Genomic DNA, 9198 nt, shown 5'->3' on the forward strand with positions numbered 1-9198 from the left:
AGGCTTTGGGGCCCCTGTGAACTCTATGCAATACCCAACCCTATCGTTGTAGCATGAAGTGGCCATAGATCTTATGGCCGTATTTACTCAAATACAAATGGCTGTGTCTCAATAAAACTTTATTTACATAAACAGGCAGCAGCATGATGGCCACTGTGGTTTGCTGACCCTGGGACTAGTCCATCTACCTTGCTTGTTGAATGGACTGACACACAGGTATTCTGGAATCGGATCCTTTCCCTGTCATTCCACATTCATGCAGCTGGGTCTCAATTAGTGAGAGTAAAATCAAAATTCCTTGTGTGAACCCTTTCTGTTTTCTAGTACCCACTTCCGCAATCTATTTTCCATGTTGTTCTGCCCCCACCCCCTTCCTCCCTGTAGAATGGATCCCCCCAGGCTGTCTTCACACTCACAGAGAGTCCCACCGAAATGCCAATGACAATCACCCTCTTCTTCCCAGAGACCACCTAGGAGAGGAGGGTGGGTGAGACAGTGCCACCAGGAGAATTCTAGGATACAAACCTATTGCATGGCGATGTCAGGGTCAGGACTGCGGAAGAGGATGGGCTTTGGCTGGATGGGGATTCAGTGTCCTCGTGAGAAGGAACAGACAGAGACGTCTGGTTGACTATCAGGGGAAAACACAGACCTTCTTCAGTTCTTCAATCCCGTGCAGGGCACTATCTTCTGTCCCCTCTCTAGATGCCACCACAGACCTAAGAGGACAGACTCAAAGTCAGTGGCACTGGTTGGAAAGCAGAAGATTATGGTATACTAGGGAAGAAAAGGGAATGCATTAAGAGAAGGGAATGATGGAAAGATATCATTGACTGAAACACCTACTATTTGCTGAACACCACAACAGACACTTTTTAGGGCTGGACACTCCAATTCCAACAAGGGCCAGACAGGTGACATGAGTATGTGAAATGGGCCGAGGATAAGGCAATAAGAAATAATGGCGACCAAAGCAAACTGGGCACGATCTCCACCTGAAAGCCTGAAAATTCTATTTCTAGAAAATACTATCCAGGCCAAAGAAAATATTCACAGGCCAACGTGGCTTACCTGTCACTGCTTGCAATGAGGTAGGTGTAGAGGTTTCTGTCCTAGACCTTTCAAAGCTGGTTGAAGGAGACCTGTCACCGGGGAAGGACACGGGTTAGTGATGAAAGTGAAGGGAGCGGTAACCTTGGATTTTGACAACTAGTGTGAGGATTCCCTCAGGCCAGCGCTTAAGCCAGTCCTGCTTGGAATTTGGCACGTCGAAAGCTACTTGCAGATGACAGCTTGGGGTGCATGGGATGTAGAGACACCCTCAATAGATGGAGTGGGGCCCAGGTGGGTTCCGAAGATACGAGGTTCCACGGTGAGATCTGTCTTTGAGAAGAGAGGGAGCCAGGCCTCAAGAGGGCCACCTAGGAGCTTAGCTATGATGAGCTTTATGGTCCTGAGGGTTACCCCGAGAAGGCAGAGGAAGGAAAATCGGGGACCAGGATACTCACAGACATGAGAAACGCCATCCTGCCAGAGCTGCCCCCTCCACTCAGCACCACCAGCTCCCCCTCAGGTTCCTGAGAAAGAAAAATTCCCAGTGTCGCCAAGGCCTAGCTCCTAGCTCAGCTTGGGGGAAGCACATTCCTTCTTTGGCAGCAACAGAAGAACTCCTGGGGAGACTCCTTAACCCTCCTTAACCACAAAAGGGAACAGAAAGATGCCTGGATGTGAGAACGAAACTTCATTCTGACTCCTAAATCTGGCTTAGCTACTTACTCCAACCTTACTCATTCCAGAAAGGACGGAGAGCAGCTTTGTATCCAGCAATCACTCAATAAAAAGCAGTGCTACCCAGCAATTATTAGCTGGATATATTTGGGCAAGCTACTGTGATTGTCCTTTGTTTTCCTATCTGAAAAAAAAAATGGAAACAATCACACTCATTTCACAGGTTTTTGCAAAGGTAATGAGTGTGAAAGCACAATGTCAATTACAGAGTGTGATGTAGATAATAGTTATTCTAATTACTGTTGATTAATAAGATGACAATAAAGAGGCCAGAGGGAGGACTGGGAGAAAGGAGAATGGAGATGGAGTAAAATGAGAAGTGGAAGCCAAGAAAAGAGATCAAGTGGGGAGGGAGAGAAGTTAGGAGGGGAGGAGACAGAGAGACTGTACCTTCAGCACTTCCTGCACTTTGCCAGCCACTTGGACCATGGTGGTCAGAACTGATTCACTATACAGTCTCTGTAGGGAGCAGGTGGGAATCAGAAGCCAAAAAAAGGACAGTGGATTTGGGGGACGGGGAGGAAGGAGAATGAATGGTGTGGTGGAGGGGCTCTCAGGTCTCAAACACGAAGGACCATTGGCATGGAGCTGGCATCTTTATTTTCAGTGTCCAGGGGATGGGTCTGGGTTACCTAGTCTGTGGGCATGACTTGCCGCTCCTCCTGGAAGATCTCAGCATCACATTGTCCCAGCAATGGAACAATTCCCTCGGCATCTGCTTTGTCGAGGTCCTGGGTCAGTGGGTTTGACTCCTCTGTGATTGGCAGGGCTGCCTCATACCCAGACCTCTAGAGGGAAGGGAGCACAAGGATGCAGACAGGAAGCCCAGGCCTCGCTCACGCCTCTGGATCTGGAGGTGGGAGCGGCAGCAGGCACAAGGTTTGGGGACACACACACACACACACACACACACACCCACACAGCATCCAAGGATTTAGCCTGAACTTGGTACTCTGGGCCTAAAGGGGAAGGTCAGGAAGGAAGATGGGAAGGAGGAGAGGGAAAACAGAAACCCAGGGTGGAGGGAAGTCCAGAAGAGAAATGATTCTAGGAATCAGTGCAGAAGACCAACATGGAGAAGGTGGGATGAGGGAGTCTCACCTCCCACTTGCCAGGCTCTGGGGTCTCAATCGCGTGTTGAAACCATTTTGTGCCTGGCATGGTCTCATGCTCTGGACACCCTGTCGTACCTCCATCTTCAGCTACACAAACGCTTCTGTCACGCTAACTCTGCTTCCAGCTGGCGGGGGCCTTATCTGAGCCACAGTGATGATTAACCCAGGTACCCTGGCCTCTCCGAGCACCGCCCCCTCTGAGTATCTCTCCCCACACCCTTTCCCTATCAGTGGGCCCCCATCCCTCTGGGCACCCCAGGGAAGCTCTAGGGCTCCCTCTTTGCATACATGCACACTGCCCAGCCTCTGTTTTGCCCCATGAAGGGGCAAACCTGAGGTTCATCACTCTTAACCTTTGGAAATAATGACCTCTTCTCCAGAGGACCTGGAGCTCAGAAGTGCAGGGTAATACCCAGTCCCATGACAATGAGAATCCCTGAGCAGAGGATTCTTCTGGGACAAGGATGAAACAGCAGGCCAGAGATCAGGGTCCTCAGGGACAGCAGAGGTCAGAGGACCTGAGCCGTGGCTTGATCACATGTCCAGAACACACAGTACTCCGGGCCCCTCTTGCTCCATTTCACTCTTTCATCTCCGAAGGAAGGTAACAGAAGCTTTGGAGCCCCAGGGGGACACACGCTGAACTGAAATTTACGGGAAAAAAGTGCCACGGAAATAGAAATGCTGCAATGAGAATTAGAAACCAAAGTATCTGCCCTAAATACATGAGCCAACAGTTATTTACACTGAACAATTCACTTTTCACATGCAGTATCTCACTGGGTGCATTCCCACTAAGGAGACCACACTGACACCCTTGTTTTACAGATGGTAAAGCAGAGGCTCAGAGAAGTTAGGTCGTTGCTGAAGATCAGACAGTTGACAGAAAGGGGACTCCCACCAGGTTGTTACTCCAGATCTCATGAAATAGTTTAAGGATTTATGTTGGTTAAACGAATGAAGTAACTAACACGCTGGTGCAAATTCATGATAATCCCTCGCTCACACAGTGTCATAAGATTTATAAAGACATTCCCCAACATTATCTCACTGGATCCTGCCAACAGCCCTATGAGGTTCTGGACGCTCTGGTTTTAGGAAACCTGACACTTAGACGACGAATTTCTGCACACCAGGCAGGAAGAAGAGCTAAAAACCATAGGTTGCTGCTCTTTATTTAGACTTCCCCGCTATATACCCAGCCTGCTGTCTTAACCGCTGGACTCCAGCTCCTCCCGTGCCCAGACACCTAGGTGACGCTCAATAAATATTTTTTTAATAAATTAAAGAATGAATGAGAGCGAAGAGAACCAATATCAGATTACCCATGGGGGAAGAGATTTAAAAGCTGACGCAGTCTACAAGTGGAGATTTTACATCAATTATCTCGCCACTCTGTCCCCTCCGGCAGGGGAAGTGGGATTCCTCCTCCCAACTTGGCTAATTCTACCCGGGCAGGGAAGGGGCCCTCCCGGGAGCCCGAGTCCCTCGCACCTGTGCCTCTCTCTACGCCCCCCCCCCCCCGCCCCCGGCTGGCTCCTTGGACAGAGCCAGGATCAGAGGCAAGGGGACCGGGGAGGCCGCCAATGGGAGGGTCCTGGGAGGATCCCTTGGAGAATGGGGTCGGGGGAGGGGGGGTAGGGGGATGACCACGGCAAGAACCCCGGCGGGGCGGGGCGGGCCAGCACGTCCCGGTTCAGCTGCGGCGGAGCGAGCGGGGCCAGCTCTGCAGAAGGCGGCGGCTAGAAGGCCGGGATGGTCACATCCCGCTGCAGGGGCCGGCGGAGCGGCCTCACTGCCTCCCGCACCGGGACGCCGGCGAGCGGCCAGGCCGCGCCGGCACCGCCCCCCGCTCAGGGAGAGACTAAGCGGCCCCTCGGAGCTCTGGGGTCCCCCGCAGCCCCGCGGCCCGCTCCCGCTGCGCCTCCGCCTGCCCTCTGCCCGCGCTGTATGTATGAGTGAGGAAACCGAACTCAAAAACAGATGCACTAACACCCTGGGGATGGGGACAGGGTCAGGGAGAGCCTCAGTTGGTGATCTGCCCAAGACTGAAGGATCCCGTAATCTCCTAGAGGGTAATGACACTCCCACAATCTCAGGCCTGGTGCCCATCCTCTTTCCACTGTCAGCAGGGCCAGAAGGTAGGTCTCTTGGGATCTGTGTCCCTGGACCTGGGGAATGGCTATCAGATGGGATATGTCCTTCCATCCCCCGCGTCCGGGGGACAGACACTTGTTCAACTGTATCCCACTAGGTCCCAGATGGGCCCCCATTGCACCTGCATCAGGACTCTCGGCATCCCCAGCTGCCCTCACATCTTGCCTCTGGGTCTCAAAGGGGGAGGGTTCTTTGGGTACTCCCCTTCCCCCAGCAACTCAAAGGAATTGTCTGGGTCTGGAGGCAGATGCTGCACTGCACTACTCCAATGTCTTCCACGGAGTCTCAGGGGCTCCCCGTCTCACCTGGTGGCCCCCCAGCTGCTGGTGACCTCGCCCCTTGGACATTTTTCCAATAAATGTTCTTGGACAAACTGGAGATGACTGTTTGGGATACTGTACAGTAAGCTGAAGACACTTCCCCACTGTCTCTACCCTGACCACAAGGGCCTCTCACCACCACCAACTGGACAGGAGGACTAACATTGTTTTAAGGTGTTTGTTTTGATTCTGTAGCCTTGAATGGGTTGGGGAGAGGACAGAAATGGTTGTAGAAAACTGAAGCCCTAGTTCCTTTTGTTTTGTTCAGTGAGAACGGGGGAGAAGGAAAAGAAGGGGAGGTATATAAATTCTCCTGCATCCGTGGAAACGAAGGTCATACCACATGTGAGGGGCCGGTAACCTTTTTAACTTCACTGCCCACATTGACACCCAAGCTTTTCACCACTGATTCCTCTGACTCCTCCATCAACCTCGAGTTAATTTCCAGAAAGGGACTGAACGGTGTTTTGAGGCAAATGAAAGAGAAGCTCCGCTAATAGACCCTTCAGTGCCATGTGCTCCTATCCTGTGCACTCCTGTACTCCTAGTCTTTCCCGCACTCACTTTTCCTTTTCTTTCTGTCTGCCTCTGTCTCGCTGATTCGGTCAAAGTCAATAATAACTGTAAAGTGTAAATGACTTTATATTCACTCTCTGCCACTATATCCAGAGGAGGAGGATGGAAATAAAACTGAAGGGTTGGAACTCCCCTGTCAAAAGACTTATACTTTGGGCTCTGGGGCTACTTCCTTCCTGTGAAAATAGAGGCTTTCCTCTACTGTTTCTTAAATTCCAAAGCGGGGTGGAGGGGATGGTGCCAGTGAGAGAAAAACCACTGTTTTTCCAGAGGAAACCACTGATCTTTCCAGAGCAGGTGTATCAACGCTCCTTTTCTGCATCTCAGCCTCTCTGGCATGTTCCAAGAATTTAGACCAGTAATTCTGAAAGGGACCCCAATCCAAACAGATCAAGAAGTCATTATCCTTTTTACCTCACCAAGCTCCAATCCCACGTATCACAAGACTTAACTTCATCCTATCAGATAAGCCCCGTTCTCATTTGCCCTCCGCCTTGAACCACAAAAGCATCCAGATCTGGGCAGCAGTCTTTGATCCACTGCTACCCAGTTCTGCAGTAGTACCTCTCACTGGCCACTGGCGCGGAAACACTCACATCGCAGACTCTGGACACCTCATCTCTTGGGATGGAAGTGGCACGGGGTATAGAAGCATGGCATAGATATAGGGAGCTACGAGTTCAGAATATAAAGGCTGTTTTCAACGCATCAGCTCTGGGTTGAATCCCAGTTACATCCTTTACTCTTCATTTGTTAAGGGACCCCTCTAATCCCGAGTCTCCTGGCATGAGAAATGGAACTAATAATGCCATCCCCTACAAAAGCTGTCTTTGAGATTAAATGAGATAATGCATCTACAACCTTTTGCACGGTACCTGGCAGACGCATCCTGAGGAATCGGTTAGCTATCATTATTAGCCTTGTGATACCCCGTGCACATCATAGAGCCTATCTGGATTCAACCCGGGCTGCTCCAAAACGTATGAAAGCAACCGCCCTGCCTTCCTCCAGGGTCGTAAGTATTAAAAGAAGTATTCAGCCACACTTCACTCACAATGCAGGCGGGAGGAAGACCGCGACCCATAGGACCTCGAGTTTGCGGAGGGCTCGTGGGCGTGGCTTCAGCTTGAGTTTGCAAGCGACGACAGGATTGGTTGAAGAGAGGATTCGCGTCCACTCGGCCCCGCCCTAGACGTCACGGCGCCTGCGCACGTTCTCTCTGCTTCACAGCGAAGCTATGTGGTGACTTTGCGAAGTGTGTCTCGCTGTACTCGCGTCAGCGTTAGCGTCAGCGACAGCGCGTCAGCGGCAGTCGCTGCGGCAGCGTTACGGGTTGTCCAGGTAACCACGGGAGTTGTCGCTGATTGGTGGCATCCGAGAGACAGGTGTTCGTCTGGCAGTTGAAGCACCTGAGGACGCTGCTGAGCCCTCAGGTGAGGAGTTGCGTGCCTCTTCCCTCCCCCGCCAGCCTTAACGTTCCCAGAGAAGTGGGGGGGGGGGAACTGAAATCTCACGATGGTGAGCGCCTACTGTATGCGGAATCTCTGCTCGGTGGGTAGTGTGCCGTAGCAGGACGGACCGCTAACCGCGGTAGCTTTCGTCCGTTTCCTTTGACATCCGTTGTGTACGAGGCCCCGTGCTGGGCGCACATGGAAACAGCGAACCTATGTCTGCGCCCGGATAAACGAGCGCTTTAGGTAAAAGCCCCAAAGACGGAGTGCGGAAGACCTCCCGTTCGTTCTGATGATGAAGATCTCAGATTCGGAAAAGGCTGGGCACCGGGAGAGGAACCATGCTGAAGAGAGGCTGGGTTTTGGAGCTAGGAGACCAGCACTCAAGTCCTAGTGCCAGCTGCACTTTCAATAAATGGTCCAATCCCGCTGACCTGAAGCCCTCGGCACATAGTCTCTAAGCGCCCACCCAGCGGCTTCATTGGGAAAATGGGAGTAACAATGATAGCAACCTGAGGGGGTTTGGGGGAAGAGTTCGCAAAAGCCTTCGCGAACTAAAAAGCCCCGTAGAATCTGATAGACGAGAGAGAACATTCAAAATAAAAAGGATAGACTCAGACAAAGCTAATGATAGTATCTGCCATTAGTGAATGTTTGCTATGTAGCCAGACAGCATCATTTAAAGAGTTAGGATTGTGGTTTGTGGAGTCAGACATACGGGGATATAAATCTTGGTTCCACCCCCTTAGGAATGTGTATGTAAATTTGAGCCAATTACTTAACTTTTCTGAAATCAGGTTCCCCATCTGTAAAATATGCATAATCATCTCTGTCTCAGCGTTTTGAAGTAAAAGGACAATGCATATTGAGCATCTATCAAACTGCCTAGTCTATGGAAAGATCTTGTTAAAGGTTAGTTTTTATTATTCTACTCCCGGTCCCCATTGAATCCTCAGGCAGTGCTATGAGGAATGAGGAAGGCTTCACAGTGAATGTGGTATTAGGAGAAGAGAGGGAAATTAGAACAAAAGAGAGAAGTGCTCATTGCTCAGGAAACTGCCCCCGAAATTGTAATTTAAAAATTCCTTTACCCTAATGGAATAATTGGAAGTGAAAATCCCCTTCAGTCTTTCAAAATAGGATGTCATGATACAGGGTAGGGCAAAGGCCCAGGATTGGCAAAATGATGAAGGAAGATGATGAGCAAGGAAAACGAGGAACCCTCAGGCCTTCAAACCTAATTTAATCAAGCGGTGGTTGGGGGGGTAAAGGTGGTGGTGAGGCTGTTTTCTGACTCTGAGGATTTTGATGGGGGGAGGGGGAAAAAAAGGCCTTTTAAACCTGGGACTTTGGAGGTACCTGGGTTAGGAGTGACAAGTAACAAAGTTTCAAACCAGAGCTCTGGAGCCCTAGTAATTAATCACACAATTGGCTAATTTAGAGGCTAAATGTTTTATTTCAAGGAGGGAAGTCCCTAGTGAAGAACCGTTGAAGACCAGGTGGTGGACAGAGGTGGAAGAGAATAGTCGACTGGGAGATGATCACTTCAAAATTGGACATCTGAGCAGTGCGTAGTTTGGGGGGGGTGATTAAAAACAATAAGCTGGTGGCAATTTCATCTTAAATCTCAACTCTGATTGTTTTACTTCCCATTCCAGAACTTTCACTGTCTTTTTCCTACCAAATAAGCCTAAACACCTTGGCCAAATTTCAAAGTTTTTTTTGCGCTGGCCTCCCTGTTTTTCCTGCCTTACTTCTTCTGTTCTAGTTGCAAGATAGTTTCAGCTGTAT

At 50.4% G+C, this 9198-nt stretch overlaps 1 long non-coding RNA gene across 1 annotated transcript; it reads right to left on the bottom strand.

Moving 5' to 3' along the window:
• Positions 1-102: 102 nt before the first annotated feature.
• On the bottom strand, positions 103-7395 carry LOC123394268. The gene is made up of 4 exons (XR_006608990.1): positions 7011-7395; positions 1509-1577; positions 1072-1142; positions 103-719 (listed from the first exon to the last, which is right to left on the bottom strand). It is a non-coding gene; the product is annotated as an uncharacterized LOC123394268 (long non-coding RNA).
• Between the last annotated feature and the right edge of the window lie 1803 nt (positions 7396-9198).

Source organism: Mustela putorius, unplaced genomic scaffold (assembly GCF_011764305.1).
Source record: "Mustela putorius furo isolate JIRA1106 unplaced genomic scaffold, ASM1176430v1.1 tig00002118_pilon_pilon_pilon, whole genome shotgun sequence".
Lineage (NCBI taxonomy): Eukaryota > Metazoa > Chordata > Mammalia > Carnivora > Mustelidae > Mustela > Mustela putorius.